This window comes from Neovison vison, chromosome 13 (genome assembly GCF_020171115.1).
Source record: "Neovison vison isolate M4711 chromosome 13, ASM_NN_V1, whole genome shotgun sequence".
Lineage (NCBI taxonomy): Eukaryota > Metazoa > Chordata > Mammalia > Carnivora > Mustelidae > Neogale > Neogale vison.
In genome coordinates, this window is record NC_058103.1 from 145,373,413 (window position 1) to 145,394,712 (window position 21,300).

At 53.0% G+C, this 21,300-nt stretch overlaps 1 protein-coding gene and 1 long non-coding RNA gene across 2 annotated transcripts in view; one reads left to right on the top strand and one right to left on the bottom strand.

The window, feature by feature from the left end:
• Positions 1-21,300, bottom strand: part of LOC122893040 (NT-3 growth factor receptor-like) — a 271,355-nt gene that overhangs the window by 80,652 nt on the left and 169,403 nt on the right. The window lies entirely within an intron of this gene.
• On the top strand, positions 15,217-15,889 carry LOC122893041. Its single transcript, XR_006381573.1, has 2 exons — positions 15,217-15,270; positions 15,467-15,889. It is a non-coding gene; the product is annotated as an uncharacterized LOC122893041 (long non-coding RNA).

Consider the following 21,300-nt stretch of genomic DNA (forward strand, 5'->3'; position numbering starts at 1 on the left):
GGGAATGCATACACCAGTGAGGTGGGCGGGGGGGAGAGTGCAGAGGGAGAAGGAATTCCAGGCAGACTCCCCACTGAGCATGGAGCCTGACCTGGGGCTTCATCTCAAGACCTGAGCTGAAACCAAGAGCTGGACACTTAACTGACTGTGCTACCCAGGTGCCCCAAATGTTGATTCTTTTTGTAGAGCCATCATTATTTGTGGGGGGAAGGGTTCTGCTATTCACAGACAAACAGTGTCATCGTTCCTATCATTGTTCTCAATGCTGGCTTTGTCCCCGGGGAGTCTCCTTCCCCCGGGCTTCCCTCTCTATGTGCCTTCACGGGCAGCTCCCCCAGGTCAAAGGCCTAAGGCCCCCCATCCTCCTCCAATTCCAGAATCCCAGGCATTTAGAACTTCTCATTTTTTTCCACATAAAGCTGTTTAGCAAATGAGATGCATTCCGACTGCCTCACATACACATTGCTTTGAGGGAAAGTCCAAATTCCTCAGTCTGGGGTCAGAGCTAGGTTCCAGGAGGCCATCCATGGGGGAGGTGTTGATGGTGGTGGGGCCATGGTAACGAGAGCGAGGCCTGCCTGCCCAGCCTCCTCTCCTGCTTCCCCACCTCCAAGTTATGCACACCCCCAGGGACAGAGCTGTTGGTGGCTCTCTGGGCATCTCTGCCGTCCCCTCCCATAGCCAGGCTGCTCCTCCAGTCATGACTCACCCACACTCCCCTGAAGACTGAGCTCCCCAGGGCAGTGAGCCTCTATGTCCCCTCTGTACCTGGCACTGAGCACTGGGACAGCCCCCCGGCCGGCGCCCGGTCATCTGCATCACACGTCCTCGCTTCTATTTTATCTTCAGGCTCCAACGCCTGGCATAGTATCTATCTGACAGGTAGCAGCATCCAACAAACACACCTTGACTAGGCAGATGGATGCATGAACTGCTCCCTAGAGCTGCTTTTCTCTGGTCATGAAAGGCCAAGTCACCAGGAGCCCAGAAGCCAGAAACGGATGGGCTGGATGAAAACAGAAAGACCCTCCTTTGCGTCTGTCTTGGTCAATGCAGTGGGCTGATCAGCGCCCCCCACCCCCCCCAAAAAGGAAGATGATCACGTGGAAACTCGGATTATTACGACCTTATTTGGAAAGTCTTCGTAGATGTAATTAAGGCAAGGACAGGGAGGAGCTCACATTGGACTGGGCTGGACCCTAAATCCGGGGACATGTGTCCTTGTAAGAGACAGCAAAGGACACACAGAGACACGCAAAGGCGGCAACGTGAAGAGAGAAGAAGAGACCGTGTGTGCAGCTACAAGCCAAGGACCACCTGAAGCCACCAGAAGCTGGAAGAGACAAGGAAAGATTCTCCCAAGAGCTTTGGAGGGAACATGGCCCTGTTGGCACCTCATTTCAGACTTCCAGCCTCCAAATGGTAAGATTATAAATCTCCATTATTTCCAGCCACCAAGTTCACGGTCATTCGCATGGCAGCCCTAAGAAGCAAATACAGACAGTGCATCAAGGTCACACACGACCTTCCTCCGGCTCTCAACTTCACGCTCTCAACCTCTACATCCTCTCTTTTGATTCTCTTTTTTAAAATGCCAGGAAAGAGGCATGCATGCATGGTCTCATTAACGTGCCCAGAGCCTTTGGGATGGGTTCCATTGCTATCCTTGTTTTGCAGGCTGGAAACAAGATCCACTGGAGGGGAGTCGTTTGCTCTGGGAGGCACGCTTGGGCCTCCTGACCCGGTCTGTCCGGCTTCCGCACTCACAACAGCTATACTGTCATTTCTCCTCATCCATAGCTCTCCCCAACCCCCAAAGGCAATGAGATTCAATGTCTAGATCAAGAAAGGCTACTCATGACAGAAGCCCAGAACCGTAAAAGAGCCCAAACTCAGTTCAAAACAGCTTTCTGGGGTCTCTGCTCCGGAGCCCCAAGTCCCATCCCTGTTTCCGTGTCACTCCTTCACTCTGGGACTCAGTGTCCCCTCCCCCCACCACAGCAATGGACCACACAGTTTCCTGACAGCTGAGAGAGAGGAGTGGTGAATAAAAATAATGTCTTCTGCGTTGAGGGCCCCTTCAGTGCCTGGATCTCATCTTGCTTTCCTCAGTCTAACACCTGGCACACTTGCTGGCACATAACCCAGGCTTGATAAAAGTTTTTTGTAATCAATCAAGAGGCTCTGAAAAACTAGGTCACTTTAACCACTGTAACGCTATGACTCAATGGCGTCCCTGCGTTTGACACATCCTAGCTCCACGATTGTACTTTCTCTACCCATTGCAGAGAGAAGACGGAGATCATCTGAGGTTCTCGCTGTTGATAAGCAGCCAAGCTCACCTGGAAGACTCTTTTTTCCAGTTCTATCCCCATCTCCATACTGGACTATCGTCCTGCCTACCAGTCTGACCATCCCATTATCAGCAGGGGAAAAATCCATGATAATCATAGCTTCTGGCTCTCTAGAAGAAAACTCTGTCCTTCGTCCTATTTCCAGCTCAGAGCACTTCAAAACTAAAGTCAAAAGGAAGTGAGGTGGAACCTTGAGAAATCCATATGGTCCCTGTCCCCAAGTCAGGTGGTTTGAGGCTCTGCCCGGTGACCAGATGGCTGTTCAGGGCTGCCCATTCTCTGGGACACCCCCCTGCCTGGAGTGGAGGGAAGGGTGTTCCAGACGGCCAAGACTGGGCAAGTACCCCAGAATATTGCTGGAGCAGAACCTATGCCCCTACCATATGCCATCTGGACGCCTGTCCCCTCAATTTTTATTCTCATGAATCCACGGGGATAAGCCCAGCTAGAGACTCGATCAGCCAAATCCCTACTGAAAAAGTTCTCCTGAGAATTGTTTCCCTTCTTATTTAAGGAAACCTCTCTTGTCTACAAACAGGGCAGGAATTTTAACCCAACAGAGGTTCAGGACCCCAAGCTCACTGCTAAACTCCATCTAAACCTCTCCAATTATGGGCGCCTGGGTGGCTCAGTGGGTTAAGCCTCTGCCTTCGGCTCAGGTCATGATCTCAGGGTCCTGGGATCGAGGCCCGCATCGGGCTCTCTGCTCAGCAGGGAGCCTGCTTCCTCCTCTCTCTCTGCCTGCCTCTCTGCCTGCTTGTGATCTCTCTCTGTCAAATAAATAAATAAAACCTTAAAAAAAATAAAAAGAATTACATATAAAAAAAAAAAATAAACCTCTCCAATTAGACAGCTATCTGTAGGGCTTCATTACACTGCTTCCTACACCCCTACTTGACCCTCCTCACGCCTCCCTGAGTCATACCCCCACAGTTCTCCTTCAGCAGACCCTAATGCAGGGAGGGAGGAGTGACTTCGCCAACAAGGCCAACTGGTAGGACTAATCCCTGAGAACCATATCCAGACCTTACGACATTTGAAAGACCACCACAGCAACTAAGTCATGTGTAGAAGACAAAATTCCTGATATAAAGGAAACAACCGCTGGGCTCTTTGTCCCTCCCCACTGGAGACAGAACCACAATTTGGCTTTCTGACAAATAATTCTTTTTTTTTTTTTAAGATTTTATTTATTTATTTGACATACAGAGAGAGATCACAAGTAGGCAGAGAAGCAGGCAGAGGGGGAGGGCGAAGCAGAGAGCCTGATACAAGGCTCGATCCCAGGACCCTGAGATCATGACCCAAGCCAAAGGCAGAGGCTTAACCCATTGAGGGAGCCAGGCGGCCCCTGACGAACTATTCTGATATCAAACTCTCTGAAGGTCAAGACCACGTGCACCTATGCTCCACAGCCCCAACCCACCCCAAACAAGGCAACATAACCCATGAGTTATGTCTTCCAAACATGCACGGGAGAACTATGGAGAGTCAGCTGTCAAAGCCACAGCCCCCCAAAAAGACAGTGAACCGTCCTATCTTCCACCTGGAACAGAGTGATAAGAAAACAGGATCTCTGTCCAGGATAAAAGTCCACATCTAATGACTGCAGACCCCTTCCTAGTCAATCACCCGAAGGAGTGACTGACGGCCCCTAAAGAGAGAGAGACACACCATCCTGCTTTACCGAACTGCAGCCCCCTCCCGCCCGTTTTGAATGCCCTTGAGGAGAAAATTCTGTAGCCAAACAGCACACTCAAGAACGTTCATCTAACAGAACTACAAAGTTCTGGATGGGACAGGGAAGGGAAAAGGCAAAGACCAGGGTGCAGAGAAGGATTGGTGAGTGCCTGTCGGTCCCAAGCTCACCCCATCTTTCCATCCTCTTCCCTGGCTACCTGTGGGCAGACCCTTGGCCAAACCCAAATCCAGTAACAAGAGAACCACAGTCATCAAAAAGAGGAACAGTGCTACCCTGGGATGGATTTTTCTCTGTGTGGTCATGACTTTGGGCCGCAGCCTCTAGATAACCTGCTTCTTAGCTGGCTCACCTGCTGGAGGGGGCACCTGGCACTCCTCACAGGACTGGAGATTTGAACCCCCCTCAGGGGAGCCCCTGGAAGAGCCTGGGCCTGACACCCTTCCCAGCAAGCTTCTCTCCTCCCAGGCACCAAAGGGCCCAGCACATCCCCGTGTCAGCTAAAGATGCTCGTAAGTCTGCCTTCATCTCCCCCAACCCCAGGGAGGCTCCCCAGGTGATCCTACTTGCTGCCTGTGCCCAACACCCCGCGTGGCCCCGGCGGTCTGCTGTCCACCTACATACTGCAGACCTTCTCCTGGACCGGCTCCTCCAAGCATGTGCTCCCGAGGGCCCGGGGCCCGGCCGGCACAGCCCCTCGGAGCGGTAGACTCCCGCAGCTGCTTTCATCTCGCCGAACCTGTGTTATTCCACGATGCCTGGTCTACACATTTATCCACAGAGACTCCCACTGAGCGCAACTCCCGACAATAATTATCTATGGTTTCCGTGTATTTATCTCTGGTACCTATTTAGATGGGCATCTACCATCCCTCTTGGATCTATTTTCATGTCTCCCTCTGTCTATAGTATTTATCTCTATTTTAACATGACTGCCTTTTCTTTCTAACCCTCAAACTGGGACAGTTCCCCGGGGGATGGGTTTTGCCTGCAGTTAAAGGCACGACGTGATTCTACACGTGCTCGGCAGCTAAATTTGTGGTGGGTCAGAGCAGCAGTGCTTGTTCAGCAGAAAGGCGGGGCCCGGGAGAGCCACGAGGGCACTGGGGACGGGGGAGGGGGGCTGCAGGCTCTCTGGGACCCTCCTTGGGTGAGCCCACCCGTGAGGAAGGAGGACAGGATAAAAGAGGGGGCAAGAGTGGAGAAATCCGGAAGCATACTCTGGGTTCAAATCCCAACTCCACCTCTTACTGAAGCCCTCAGCCCCTGTTTTTAATTCTACAAAATGAGAACTCTATAAATCCTTAATGCAGAGGATCAGGGCCACGATTAAGGGGGATACATTCAAAAAGAAAAAGAAAAAATAAAACAAAAAACCCTCGACATGGGGTTTGACTTAGGTAAGGGCTCATTAGTGACAACGGCTCTTGTCACTATCATCATCACCGTCATGATGACGTGACACTTTGTTGCTAGTTTTTATGAGAGTCACCACCTTGCAGGCTGTGAGTGTCTCAGGCTGGACATGAAGGCAGGTGCATTCCTACATCAGGAACAGAGTGGATAATGGACATTTAATGAATGAACACACTTGCCTGAATGCTTTCTTTAAATACGGGCGAGGGGGGTGCCTGGGTGGCTCAGTGGGTTAAGCCTCTGCCTTTAGCTCAGGTCATGATCTCAGGGTCCTTGGATGCAGCCCTGCCTTGGGCTCTCTGCTCAGTGGGGAGCCTGCTTCCCCCCATCTCTCTCTGCCTGCCTCTCTGCCTGCTTGTGATCTCTATCAAATAAACAAATAAAATATTTTAAAAATAATAAAAATAAATACAGGCGAGGGAAGGAGAGGATACAGGTTCAGAAGGAGGAAGACTGCCAAGTACGGCCCCGAGCAGCTTCAAGTTCCACAAAGCAGGTGGGCTATTTCTCTGAGGGTCACAGACGTAAGCCACAGGGCTTAAAAGGGATGGACGGGGCCCGAGATTGATGCTGTGGGGCGAGCAGGAGCTGAATCAAAGGCCTGCCAAAAAGCGGGGTGGTGGTGGTGGGGGGTCCTGGCAGGTTTTAATGCCAGATCTGCAGCAGACCCATGGAGCACGGGTCTACGGCTGCCCTGCTCGGCATCTCGGGACTGGGAACAGGTCACGTGATGGGGATCGGCAGAGGAGGGGCTGTAAAGGCAGGAAGAACATGAGGAGAAGAGACAGGAGAGCTTGGGGTTCTAGGGAAGTGCCCGTAACAATGGGGTGGGTCAGGATGCAGAAGCAAGTGTAGCCAAGAGGGCCCAGAGGTCATAGGGGCCAAGAGATGGGACATCACGGTAGGGGATAAGGAGAAGGTCCGGGGGAAGAAAGATGGGTAAGAAGAGGAGGGGCAGCAGGAAGGGAGGGAGAAAGGTAGAGAAGTCCGGATCTCAGAGACAGTCCAAACCACGGGGCAAGCCAAGGAATGGAGTGGACAGTCAAGGTCACGGATGAGGAAGGGGTCGATGACGCAGGACAGGTGGAGCACCATGGGTCACCAGCCTTGCCTCAGATCTCAGAACGTCAGTCCTGCTCTCCAGCTCCCCAGCAGAGGACGGAGCCTTGCAGGAAGAGCGGCAGCCTCCCGGCCTCTGGGCGGCCACCTTGCCTCCACGACCCAAGATGAATCAGAGTGTAGAATGCTGTTGGGAAACTCACAGCACAACACCCTGAAGACCCGTTAGTAATACCCCGCGTGCCTGCACTGCTGGGATCTTTGTGACTCACGGGCAACTCTGCACAAGTTTCCCTGGAGGAAACAAGTGAAAGGTGCTCCCCACAGCTGCCCGCTTGGAGAACCGCAGTGACACGCAAACATCTGGGATTTCAATGGCCACGCAGTGGTGCTGAAGGGAGCAGGGGCTCTAGGGAGCCTGAGAGGAACCACGCTCCCTGTCGAGTCGTGCCCGTGCGAGACGACATGCAGGATGAGCAGGACCTCGACGCTCCGGACTCAGAAATGCCCGGGTCCCTGTGAGCAGGGCTGGCAGACAGATGGGGCCACGACATGGAGGGAGCTGGCACAGAACGTGCAGGATTTTGCTTCCAAACCACCAGATGCCAGCTCCAGCTTTCCATCTGCCTCCTTGCGTCCTCTCCGGCAGTGTTGCACTGTGTCCGCGGGATGCGGCCAGATGCATCTGCTGACCTGCGGCGGAAGGCTGGGGACCTCAGCATCCGCAGAGCCCAGAAAAGCAAGGTGCCTCCTCTCCGGCAGAGACCCAGGAAGCCAGAGCTCACGGGTCACTGCTTAGAGTCTAGAGGGATTTCAGAAATTTCCAGGAGGCCCCAGCAAGAGCCACACCCGCCAGGGCAGGACCCACCACGCAGCCTTTCTGTCCTGCTTCCTTCTTCCCTGCCTGGTGACAGAGGACTGGCAATGGGGGGGAGGGGGACATATGAAGACCCCATGAGCGAATTCAACAGAAAACTGGCCTCCAGGGAATGCCCCGTTCCAGAAAGGAGTCTCAGGGGTAGGAGGAGGGGAGGAGGAGGAGAGAAGGAGAAAAGCCAAAGGTGAGGATGCCCGCGATCGTCACGGATGACCCAGATGTGATGACAGGACCTGACAGGGCCGGAGCTGGAGAGCGGAGAACTTCAGCCGCTGCCCCTTCCAGGAGAGCAGGTCGCGGCCTGAGGACTGCGGGCCGGCAGGTGGTCCGCACTCAGCCCTGCTCCTCTCTGTCCTGCGCACCCTTGCTCTTTCTGCTCTAACCCCCCTCCCGGCATCCACTCCCCCTCCCTGCCCTCCTTGACCATCAGGGCGCCCCCCGCCCCCACTCCCGGCTACCATCACCCTGCGAAACGGAAGCCAGTCACCTGTGTACTCGGTGCCCACCTTAGGTCTGCAGGGCGGCCTGGGGGCAGGAACCCAGGGCCGGCCACAGCAGCGCGTCTCTTCCCGTCCCAAGCTGCCAGCCCACGAGTGAGGGTCTGAGCTTTTAGGGGCCCGAGGACCCCTTTCAACTGGCGGCCGAGAGGAAAAGCCACGGCCAAGAACCAAGGACAGAGAAAACGGGGCCCAGATGAAAAGGAGGAGAAAGAAGATTCCTAACTCCAGGAGAAACAGAGATATATAAAAGCTACCAGGGAATAAATAAGAAATACAGAAAGAGACCTCAGCCTGGCCTGGCGTGATTTTTTTTTTCTCTTGCCGCAGTAATGATCTGATTAGGGTTCAATCCTGCCGCATTCTTCCCATCCTAACTCATCTTCCCGGAGTCTCGGCTGCCTCCGGAAGACGGATGGCCGTCATGCAGAAGAAGGGACAGATGAGCTGGGGACTGCACACGCCTCCCCGCACCTGAGGCCCAGGACCTCGCCTCGTCCCTGCAACAAGGCCGAGGAGCTCTCTTCCTGACTGGTTCCGCAGAGAAAAGCCTGCCTTTGTGCCTGAGTGCGCCATGTGGGCACAGATGTGGGAACCCTGGAACCCACGACTTAGAAGACTCCAGCCTGTCCCTCCTTCCTGTGTGTCTGTCCGAGCCGGCCACAGCCAGGGACCAGCGAGGGGTGGGCACTGCCCAGCACACCGGGAGCAGCGCCTTCGTCTCTGACACCCCCAGACCCGAGCTCCCGACGCAGCTACGATGAGGCAACGGGAGCAGCATTTGTCACACACGGACCCCGTGTTGGGCGCCGTGCTGTCTGGTTTTAATGAACATATGTCCTTTACTCTGAAGAGCGAGCCTGTGACTTAACGTGTCATTATTCCCACTTTATAGCTCGGGAAACCGAAGCTGGGGGAGGCAAATGACGCACCCCGTGTCACAGAGCTGGAACGCACTGCCACGCCGGAGGACAGAATGTTGGGGAAAATAGGTTGACCAGCTATGCTAAAAGCACCAGGACTGGGCTAGAAGCGAGAACTAGCAGGCATATAATTCTTGCTTTTCTACAGATAATATCTGTCCTTCTGCAGGGCTCCGTACTCCAGTGTCCGGGCCTGCCTCTGTGCCTCAGATCTGGAGTTTCTGCCCCGAAAGGGTAGCCCAGTCCATGGAGAACCGGAAGGGTCAGTTTGGTTCTCCCCACTCCCAGGACAAAACCCAACCCTCACCTCACACTCCCCTCAGAGGGCTCGCAGGATCCGCAGAGGAAGGAAGGAAGGGGACAGTCCCCCCAACCGGCTCCGCTAGGGACAAGTTTTGGTTTTCTCTGGATCCATCCCTGGGGCAGGATGCTGCCCGACAGCTAGTCATGTGTGGGGGATGGTGTCCGTTCTCTCCCAAGGGGTACCTCCAGTGAACCTGTTACTCTCTGTTGCTGTTTGTCTTTATTCTTTCGTTAACTGCTTTTAGTTACATTTAGGCAAGGCGGCCAAAAACTCCCGGTCATCTGGCAATAAACACGGTTTATTTTATTGTAACACAGTTAACACACAATTTGACGGGACACACACATTTTGTCTGGGAAATTGGGGGAAGTGGTAGCAAAAGGCTGGAGGTGGGGTGGGTGTTTGAGAGCTGAGGGATCTGGCAGCCCAGCTGGGGCGGGGGGCGCTGGCAGCACTGCCAGGCTCGGCTGAGGGGGCGGAGGGGGCAGCACTAGCTGGGGGACAGCAGAAAGCCATAGATGGGCAAACCCAGAGCTACGAATGTCTCCTGGAGCCCCAGTCAGGACAGCTCATATTCAGGAGAAAAGAAATTAAGCGTTTCTTTAACACCTACTATTAGCTTACCCAATCCTCAGAACAACCTCCGCCCTTGTTTCCCTTTGACAGATGGGAAGACTGAGGCTCAGAGAGCTGAAAGCCTCGGAGGGGCAGAGACAAGTTTCAACCTCATGTCGGACAGATCCCAGAGCTAACACTGATAGAGATGCCGGTGGTTCTCTCAAGTGTGCTTTCCAGACCAGGAGCATCAGCCTCATCTGGGAACTTAAAAACACAAATTATTGGGCTCCATCTCCCTCCCCTAACTGAAGGAGAAACTCTGGGCAGGGGGCCCAGTGATCTGTGTTTCAACAAGCTCTCCAGGTAATGCTAACACAGATACTTCTTAGCTGACAGGCAGGCGTGGACCAAAAGAGGGATCCCCTAAGTGTGGTCCCCAGACCAGCATCAAAATCACCTGGCAACTTACTAGAAATGCAAGTTCTTGGGGGTGAGGACAGGTGGGGGCAAAGTGGGTGAATGGGAATGGGAGGTCCAGCTATGGGAAGAGTAAGTCAACAGAGAAGAAAGGTACAAAGATGCAAGAGTGCTGTGTGGGGACAGGCGGTAGCTATACGTGGCTGAGCCCAGCAGCACGCAGAGAGTTGCTGAATCACTAAGTTGCACACCTGAGACTAAGGTAACGTTGTGTGTGTCCACCGCGCTGCCATTAAAAGAAAGAAACGCAAGTTCTCAGGCCCCATCCCAGACCACTGAATCTGAAACTCAGGGTAGGGGCCCCAGATGGGGGTGGGGGGCGGGAACTAGTGTTATCACAAACCCTCCAGGTGGTCCGGATGCACACCCACGTTTGAGAACCACTCACTGCTTTGCCTTCTGCTGCCTCTTCCTCAGGTAGGACAGGGCAGCACAAGTCACCCCGGTGGCTGGTCCAAGTGCCAAATGATGGGCAGTCCGGCCCTAATCAACAAGCTCCAGGAGGTCAGTATTTGAATTTGTTACAGTGGCATGAAGGACAGGTGGAGAAGGCAGGAGAAAAAACAGAAAGATGGAAGACCCAGGGAGAAGTCCAGAGCGCCGCAGCCCAGCCCCGGAAGCGGAAGTAGGTTCAGAGGGTGGCTTTCATAGGAGGAGATCCAGGAAAAAACAGGTTCCTCCAAGGAGGTGTTTGGTTGCTTTTTTTTTTTTTCCCCCTTTTTCTGCTGATATTTATTCCAAAAGCAACTAGGGTTAAGTAGTGGAAAGACCAGTGACCTCAGGTAAATGCACCAAATGGAAAGTGATCTATAGGAGAAACGTGCCAGACCAAAGGGCTTGTCCTGGACTCTGGTGGAGACAAAGACCACGCCAGTCTCGGATGACCACTTACGGTACACCCGGCACCACGGAGCGCGCTTTCCACGCACCACGGCTTCGTGCTCACAATAGCCCCACCTTCCCTTTTACAGTAGAGCGGACAGAGGCTCTGAGACAGAGGCTCTGAACATGTGACTCAGAGTCTCCCAGCTTGAAAGCCACAAACAGGATCCACCCTTGCCTTGCTGCCAGCGAGAGCCAAGTGGCCTCTGGCCCGCGACTGTCCGTTAGAACATCTGTAAGAAGGAAACCACTTGGCGCTGTCCAGTATGGGAGCCGCACCGGATTACTGAGCCCTTGAAGCGCACCTAGTGGTACTGGGATGCGGGCTTTTAAATTCTGCTTAATTTTAATTAATTCAAATAGCCACGTGTGGCTGGTGGTCACTGTATCAGACAATGCAGACCAACGGTGAGTCTTAACTGTGATTTCAGGCTGAGCGCTGTCTCCTACTGACCCAACCTCCGAGAGAAATGGACACAGAATTCGAGCATGGGCTCGAGTCATAGAACCTGGCAGCAAACATCCTTTTGTCTGATCCCCCTAGCCCAGCATCCTCTTTGCCAGCAAATGGTGATGTCAACGGCCATAGGTGACCTGGTCTTCCTGGGGCTTTGACAAAGCCAATCTCCCTTTGCCTGGGGCATCAGCCTTCTGCTTTCACACTACAGAAACCCTTCTTGACATAAAGGTTTCCCCGGATTAGAACTGGCCAGCCCTAGTTACAAATTAACACTAGTCTTTAAGGAGGAGTACAGCCTTAGGCAGGCTACTGAGTTCTTAGGATCTCTAGCTCCCATCCGTAAAAATGGGAATAAAGGAATTACCTGGCGAATTGGATTGCTGGAATGAAAGGAGTGGCTGTGGGATGTCAGACACCCCCTATACCTCCTGACCACCACCCCCCCCCCCCGCCAGCCCATACTCATCCACACACCAGTCCTCCTGGTGCTGGAAGCTTCTTCCCTCCCTCCGGCGGGGGGGGGGGGTGTGTGCTGACTATTCATGGATTACAAGGCACCTCACATCTCTGCCTTCGACAGTACGCCTTCCAGAACTGGCATCCAGAATCCACAAGCAACTGTACAGTCCCCTGCAGCTAAGCTTCCCCAGCAGGCCACACCCCTCGGCTGCCTCCGTCAGCAGGGTCTCCCCCTCGCCAGCTGGGCCACACCGGCTCCCTCAGGCTTGGCCTGAGCTGAGGTCACACCTGAGAGCGCCTCGCCACCCTCCAGAAGATCAGAGACTCCTTCCCACGCTGCTGGCCCTTCTCCAGCTGAGGCCATGGCTAGAATGTCTAAAAATCAAATTAATTTCACCTTCACCAGTATGATTGTCAATAAAAAGTTATTATTCAGTTGGTGGATGTTTTAATTACCAAATGTCAAGCACTGTCACCTCCCATTAGCAGTTTAATGGGCCTGAGAGAGTCCTTAAAGGAACTCCAGGAGACTCTCTCGTCCCCAAAGTGGACCCCAGAACCCCTTGCACTAAGCATCCTCAATCCCCTTCTTGAAAGCCCCCCACGAGGGGGAAGTCCCCCCCTCTTGGAAAGCATCTGCGCACCTTAAGTTCCCTCCGTCCAGCTGGACCCTGTCTTGCTTCAGTCCTGTGCGTGAGAGCTATTTGTAGGACAGTGAACATCCTTTACGGGCACAGAGCATACAGAGAGGCTGAGCACCATCTCGGGGTCACACGAGAACCCCAGTCTTGCCACGGACCATAATGCTTATTCAGGACAAATTACGTAGCTTCCCGAAGGCCCTCGTTTCTGCCTACAAAGTAAGGGTAGTCATACTTATTTCATAGGACGTGATAGAGGTGAGGCTTCAGCCTCAGAGCCTGGGACACACTCAGTGTGCAGTGTGTGCTCGAAACTGGTTTTGCCGTGACGGTGCTACATAGGACGTAGGGAGCACAGAGAGCAGATTACATGGGATTGCCCTCCTTTGTTCTCCTAATACACCATACGAAGCCTTGTTCACGGATCCACTCATGGTCTCACTGATTCATTCGTGGCTTCGTTAACTCAATATTTATCGAATGCTTTCCATGAGCCAGAAACTACCCTCGGGCTGGGGCTGCGTGCGTCGAGTAAGTAGGTCCTTCTCCTCACGACGTTTCCCGAAGGGGAGCGGAATTGCCTGCCCACTACCCGCGGAAGCGCTGAAACCGTGATGAGGACACGATGCAGGAAGAACGCGGTAAGTGGGGATCATGTAGGGGCCAGGAGACGGTCTAGTGAGTCAGGGAATCGCAGGGTTTTCAACACCCTTGAGGATGAACTTGCGCTTCTCCAAGCAGATGTTGAGATTCTGGAGGGCAGACAAAGACCAGTCCCCAAATCTAGCAACGCTCCTGGCTAAGACCGAATGTGTACTAAGGGCTGTTTGAATTGGTGAAGGAAAAGCTACTAAGCGGGTGTAAGCGTGTCTGCTACTCCTCTGGCTCCGGCACTCGGCCTTCCAGTCCCTGAACTCTCGGGGGTCTTGCCCTCATTTCCTCTGTTTCCCAGCTTGCCATTGGCTCCACCCCGATGCGATGTCCGGAGTCACGACCTACGTGCCTTGGAAAAGCCTCCCGGGTGCTATGGCTTCTCAAAAACCCCGACACAGACAACATGTTCCATTCTGCCCTCCCGGCCCTGCCTGCCAACACTCGCCCTCACCCCAGACTTGTCTCCACGTCATCCACGGGGAGGTTAAAAGTGGAAAATCACGTGCACAGAAAACCTTGAGAAACTGGATGCCTTGAAGAGGTAAGCACCTTCTCGGGGAGGGTGGCTTATGCTGGAGTCCTTTGTCTGGCTCTGTCAGACTGCAAGGCCATGGGCGGGGAACAGACTCCCTACCTCCCAGCGTGCTGGATGCAGTAGGGGCACTCAGCAAATCGTAATTCACAACGGGGATGAGGCAGCAACGGGGAAGCGGAGCAGAGCACGGCAAAACTCTGTTCCTGCACACAGAGCCCGGGGACGGCTGGCCGTGTTTCAAGGCGCCCCAGAACCAGAGCCCTGGCTGGACCCTCCCACTAGGTCAAGGCACTTTACCCTATTGGCAAAAAATCAGGGAGATCTCCCTCCCAGACATGCATGACTCAGAAACACTGGTACCAACCACCCCACAGCACAGCTGACAGAGGAGGGCCCAGGCTGCTAATAAAAAAGACAGAATGTGGTGGGGAATCTGGGAGCATAACCAGTCGGGGCCACAGAGACTCCCTGGACTCCAGAAATCCAACAGGCAATCGCCACTGCCTGGGGAAAGGCAGCACAGAAAGCAGCTGCCAGCCCAGCGGTGGTACCTCTGAGGACAGGCAGAATGCAGGCTAGACAGCTGAACAGAGCTTGGATCCGCAAGGTGTTTATGTCATGACCTTGAACCTGAACTTGTTCATTAACATCTCTGAAACTTAGCTTGATCATCTTAGCACGGGGTTTAGGGGCTGTTGTGAGAATGTACGCTCCATCGTAGGTCCTGGGGGGAGAGCTGTAGCAACACAGACAAGTTCCTGCTCTCAGAAAGCCTACCTTTCAACTGGGGAAGAAGAAACAAACATCTTACATGGCAAGTTGGGAGAGGGACAACGATGACAGATAAAGCAGGGTCAGGGGACAGCAAGGTCAGAAAAGCCCTCTGACCTGTGACCTGTGATCCTGTGACATCAGAACAAAGACTTCAACAAAAGGAAGAGGTCTGGGGAAGCAACAGTCCAGAGAGAGGGGAAAACGGGCAGCAGATCCTGGGAAGGGAAGATGTTCTCAGTAAGCTGGAGGGACAGCAGGGAGGCTGGGGCGGCCAGGGGCCAAACAAGGGGGAGAGAGGCGGAGATCCAGGTCAGACGTGGAGGGCCCTGGGCTTTCTGCTGCGTGACAGGGGAAGCCACAGTGGGTTTGGAGATGTGGAGATAGAACCCTCTGGCCGCTGGGCAGGGACATGAGTGCAGGTGGCCAGCAGGAAACCGTCACCACGGAGACAAGCACCAGGGGTGGGGGAGCTGAGGAAAGTTAGGGCCAGGCAGAGAGAGGAGGACCAGAAGCTGATGCACAAAGAGAAGGAAAGAGCCAACGAAGACGCTTGTGCACATGTTAACAGCGAAGCCAGCACAGAGCAGGGGCGCCAAACACATTAGGGCCCTTCTCCCCTTCCAGACCCCACCTGCCAGCAGCCATGGCACTGCAGAAGAGGGATACCAGGAGGCCTCCTGCATCCAGACGCTCAGGACACAGTAAGAACTTGGGGGGAAGTGGCAGAGCCCGTATCGACCATGAATCTTGTCCCCGGGCGCGGCCAGTCACAAGCTCCCAGTTCACAGTTCAGTTAGTGAAGGTGGCCCCCAGAGGCGGCCAGCTGCTACAGGCTGAGTAGGGGGCAAGGATTCTAACACATACCCTCAAAGGGCTGAATATTGTTTTTAATTACAGAAGGAACACAGACTTAGCAGAAAGGACATTTGACCTCAAAACTCTACTTACACGAATCAACAGACGTTTGTGCAAAAATTTAAGTCAAGGACGTTCATCAGCGCATGATCAATAATGGAAAATTGGAAACAACCTAAATGGCAAACAGTTAAGGATACGCTAAATCCCTTCTTTGGAAAGGGCAAAAGGAAAGCACAAGGTAGAAAATAAAACTCACCCGTAAATATCCATACCTAGAAAGAACCACAATTTGATTGCTGGAATGTTGTCTTTCCAACTTTTTTTCCTACACATCTTCATGAATTTGGGGGTTGTTAATATAAAATTGGGACCATAATAAATATACTGACTTACAGTCTGACTTGTTTTATGTAGCAAACATTGTAAATATTTTCATGCCATTAAATATTGTTCTACGACATATTTTAATGGTTTCACGGTGTTTCATTATTTGAACGAAGCATGATTTATGTAACAGATTCCATACCGTTGAGCATTTCAGTCACTTCCAATTTTCCACCATTACAAACAGTGCCTTAGTACCCAACCTCGTACATGAACTTTTGTGAACATCTCTGATTATTTCCTTAAGGTAAGAGAAATGCCAAGACATGGAGTTGCCGAGTCAAAGAGAAAATCCGCTTTTAATGCTTTTTTTTTTTTTTTTTAAATACTGTCAACCCTCCAGAAAAGTTGTAACTATTCATACCCCCAGAGCAGGAAATGAGAGCCCCCATTTCTCCACATTTAAACCATTGTGTATTATTATCATTTTTGCCAATTTAATAGGGGAAAACAGAATCTTGTAACTGATTTCATTAGTGTTTGTTTGATCCCTACTTAAGCTGAACAAATTTCCATATGTTTATTAGCCATTTTACTTTCTTTTTTTTTTTTCCCTCCTTTTTTTTTATTCTGGGAATTGCCTGTTCCTGCCTTTTGTTTATCTTCTTCATGCTGATTTTTGAAAGCTTATTAGACCCAAAGGCAATTTACAAGGAAAAGTTACTCCAAAAGCCTCCATGGGCTGGAGGACGAAACATCATTTATAGAAAGTCCCTGTAGGTTTGGCTAAACCCCATGATGACCCGGGTCTCCCAAGCTTGGAGTCCAAGGGCCCCACACTGGTGAGGGGAGGAGTTGGGAGCCAGAGCTGAAATGACAAGAAGCCAGTCCCTGGCCTGGTTCTCACCAGAGATGGGAGAGCAGGAAGAAAGGGACAGAGGCGTGGCACTGTGGCCCCAAGATGGCAGACATTTGGGATCTCCACTGGAAAGGAAAGAAAGTGGGCACACGTGGTTTGTCCAATCAGTCAAGTTCAAAACAACTACTTATCTTTCAAGAGTTAAAGTGTCAGGACAGGACAGCATCAGCCTCTGGGAGTCACCGGCTTTGGTTTCCGTAGCCTTAGCACTAAACCCGAAGAGGCTGGGATACATTAGCCGGGCGGGGAATTGTAAAGCCGAGCTGCACACAGTTCACTTCTAGCACTGATTGGCAGAGGGCAGCTGCTTGGGTTGGAAAGAAAACTGTTTTCCAAAAGAGAACTGAAATCTCCCTCCTGCGCGAGTGTGCCTGGCCTGGCAGAGGTTCAGGTCTCCACATATGGACCCTAGAAATGAGACAGAAAGCTTCAGGGCCTGGATCCAATGACGGGCGTAGAGGCTCAGGAGGGGACAGAGGAGTGGGGTGAAGCGGGATGAGGCCGGAGATGTCCTGCACCTGCTGGACAAACCAGGAGCAGCCCAATGCCCCTCCCCCTCCGTCGCCCCCACTCCCGTCGGGGCCTTGAACCCGGAAACCACTACCATACTTGGTGCAGGCCACATTCCTCAATCCCACTGACCGACTGTGTTTCCCATCCAGAGTCCAGGCACGCTAGCCCGACAAGGCTAGTCCGTCTCTTCCAGCAACCTTCCTACTGCCTGGGACAAGCGCAGCCTCTTTCCAGAAGGCTGACGGGCTGGTCGCGAACCCGCCATCCTCTTTGCACACCTCCGGTGGGGCCCTTCTCTGTAGAAGGTGGTGAGACGTGCCTGAGGCGGGGCGGGCCCCACACCCACTTGGCCCACCGGACCGCAATCCTGCCGGGGCCTGCCGAGCCCCAACCACAGCCTCAGCGCGAGCCTTACACCTTTGGCATGAGGCTAAGACGACTCAGAACCCTCTGGAGTGCTCTCAGTTCCACTGTGACCTCTTGGTCACTAAAGCCCAGTCTTGAGCTGGAGACCCTGCTCGCACTTTCCAAGGCTGACCCTCCCCGGTGCCTTTCTTCACCTGGGCTCTCCCCTCATGCCTCTACCAAAAATCTCCAAGCCCAGACTCTCAATTGTGCTCAGAGGTTCTCCGGAGAGTGGCGCCTGCCAACCCCCCGCCCCCCGCCCGCCCCACAAGACTTCAGGGGGGAAGGGGGCGGGGACGATGTTTCTATTTTTTAAGGAACAAATCATAGTCATTTAGTGAGGGCACTGATCTTCTGCGGACGGCTCCAGAAAACTTTTCTGTGGGTGTACCCCTGCATCACCATCAACCTCATGAACATACAGAATATTCCCAGCCTTCCAGGCCTCCTCCCAGTCATTACCAGAAGTGACCACTACTTGACTTCCATCAGCACTGATTAGGTTTGCTTATTTCTGAGCTCCATGTAGATGGAATCACACAGCATGTTCTCTCTCGCGTCTGGCTTCTTTCACTCCACATAATGTCCCTGAGACATTTATTAACTTTGCTGCTGGCACTAAGGACCGAAGAATTTAGCGATTCCTATTCTATAACACAGTGTGGGCTTTCAAACCATCTTCCAAGGAGACCAAGGGGTCCTGCCAAGCAGGGGGTGGGCGGGAAGAGGGGGATAATGGGGAGAGTGAGCTCCCCTGTGGTTCATCTGGTGAAGCTCTTTATCTGTGCTACACAGGGGGTTTCCATTAAGCTTTCTTTGGTCTCAAGGGTCCTAAGGCAAAACAACAACAACAACAACAACAATACAGTTACACAAAGTACTCAGAAACTCTCCAAATATGTGCCGTGTCTTTGCCCCTCCCCCCAGTCAAAAAACTGGGAAGGAAGAAGGAAGTTAGATAGAAAACATAATGGCCAGCACACTTGGGGACATCCGGGTGCTTCTGGGTGAAAACAAGAGGACTGTCATTCAGGAACCCTTATTCCGATCATAAGACCAGAAGACCTTGCTGTCCCCACCATCCTCCAACAGCCAAGAATCACGTCCAGGAGATCCAGGACAGAAGCTGTTGACCCGCCCCACCCCGACCCCCTTCTCCTGGCCATGGGGGGTGGTTTTCCTAAGAACCATGTCTGAACACCAACAGGTATTTATGTTGCTGGGAAGGGTTAAGTTCGTTGAGGCCAACACGGGATGTTTCCTAATCAAGGAGTGGGCGGCAATATCCCACAGGTCAACATGGCTCCTGTCAATTTCTCTTTCCCCCAAGGGTTTGAGGTCTTTGCATGAGCTAGATGTTGGCTCCTCCCGCCATATGCAGGCACAGGGGAGATGTGTGGGGAACAATTCAATTAAGAGCAAAGGGACTGCAGGCTTGAGGGGTAAAAAGAACAAACCAAGACTTGCTGGTGAGTCCCCTGGCTCCGAGCCCCACCTCTGGGGGAGAGGGGATGTGGGGAAGGGGAGGTAGGCAAGGCTGCTCTGCCTCTGATTCCATCCCAGACCCTGGCGGAGACAGACACACATTTTTGACAAACACTCTTCCCCTAATTGTGAAGCCCCAGTGGATTGCAAGGGAAATTTAATCCATATGTCTCTGATTCATTTCTACTTAACTCATCAACATGCTGTTTTGTAAGAGCCATTTCGTGTCCAAGTACCTTTTTTTTTTAAGCTCTTAAAACCCTGGGTTTTTTCTTCGAAACAGGAAATCATACTGTGCCAAGAGAACAGGAACTTGAACCCTCAGAGGTTCAAACTGGGTTCAAAGCTCCTGCTTCCCCAGAGACCCACACCAGATAGAAGGGTGACCTACTGCCTCTTTGCCCCCTGCACCACGCTGTGGGGGGCAGGGATCCTCAAAGTAGCCAAATCAAACCAGGAGAAACCTGGAGAAAGCCGCAGCACTGGGCTATTTCGGGGTCAAAATGTTCTGTTCACAGCCAGGCCTGTGCTCCTCAGAGCCCACGGGGGCCTGCGGCCTGCAGGAGGGAGGGGAGATGGGCCAGGAGTTCCGTTCTGCTTCATTAGAAGTAGCATCTTTACTCAAAACAGAATCCTTACAAGCAGGTTCCTCTGGAAATGATCCGGGCCCCCTGGTCTGAGCTCCACTATGGGCTTTGGCAAGGTCTCTGGAACGGCAGTGAACTTGCAAGGTCCAAACCAGATGGATGGAAGAATGACATGCCGTCCGGCCTCCCCTTCCTGCTTTCCGGTTCCCTCACCTTGCCAGCAGATACACAAACACTGCCCTGCCCTCCGGACCCGCCGACCTGGAGGTCATCAGGGCGACAGCGGAAGGGTGGGTTCATTTCCTTCCATCTCAGCAACGGCTACCAATACAGGCAGAGATTCTGCAAAAAGAAAAACGGGCTGGGGCCCGCATGAGTTCTGGGCAGGCCTGGTCTGGACCAACAAGCGGGCTGTGGAGTCAACAGCAGCCACTTGCCCCAGTGTGGGCGGGGGTTTGCACACAGTGCAGTTTGGATAACCTACATTTCAGGGGCTGACCATCCTTGACTGCTCCCCTAGAGCAAGAAGAGAGTTTAGCATGAATTCTTATGTCAAGGAATTCACAGGGTCACATAGAGAACCAGATAGCCAATGTCAAATAAGGCACCGGGGCAGCAAAGAATCTGTGAACAGATAAAAAGCCCAAGTCCTGTCCTCCTCTTACACGGAGAAACAGGCTTTCAGCAAAACAGCCCCAGGACAAAGGCCTCTCAGAGGCCGGGGGCTCGCAACCCACAGCCAGGGAAGCTGATTACCATAGGGTTGTTTAGATTGTTAATATCCCGCCCCCTCCCTGTCCCATTGACTTTGGGTTTGGCTGGGTGACTTGGTTTGGGCAACAAAATGTCGGGAGAGTGATGGTGACAGTTCCAAGTCAAGGCTTTAAGAGGCACGTGTGTTTGTTCCACCCCTCGCACACCTGCCACCTGCCATCGGCTTGGCTACCCCTGCGGGGGCCCCCAACACAGAAATGTGCTCACCCTACCCCACAACCTGGAGCAAAACTTCAGCCGAGCCCAGACAGCATAAGCCCACCCCAGCCTGTGGCCAAGAAACACATGCTCATTGGAAGCCACTGAGACAGGAGGCGTTTGTTACCCAGCACAGAGCTGCCTGAGACACAGGATTCAAGTCTGGAATAACCAGAGTGGGAAGAAGTGGTTGGGTCTGCTGTGCTTTCCAGGCAAGATGGGCCCCGGCCCCCTCTTCCTCCATAAAACTGATCCCCATGGCAGTTCGAATCTCTGCCATGGTTCCTTTAGGATGTCATTCCATGAGCGGCTACTGAATCCAAGGCGTGTGGCCGTTAGGAAAACAGATCCATCAGGACCGAACGGTGGCCCTTAAGGAGCCCATATGTCAGGACAGACGCACAAGTCAAAATGCTGCCATCTCAGGGGTGCACCGACCTACAGGGGGGAGCAGAGTGCAGGGGTGAAACAAAGGGCAGTTAGGAAGGACCTCGTGGGGATGGGTGATGTCAGAGGCGTGACTCGTGAGAGACAAGCACCAAGACTTCTCCCCGCCGCGGGCCCTGCCAACCAAGCATCCTTTCCCACACCTTGGGTGCCCTCGCCAGGTTCACGGAGACAGACACAGCCACGACTACTCCCCTTATTTGTTCACATGTTCGAACCCT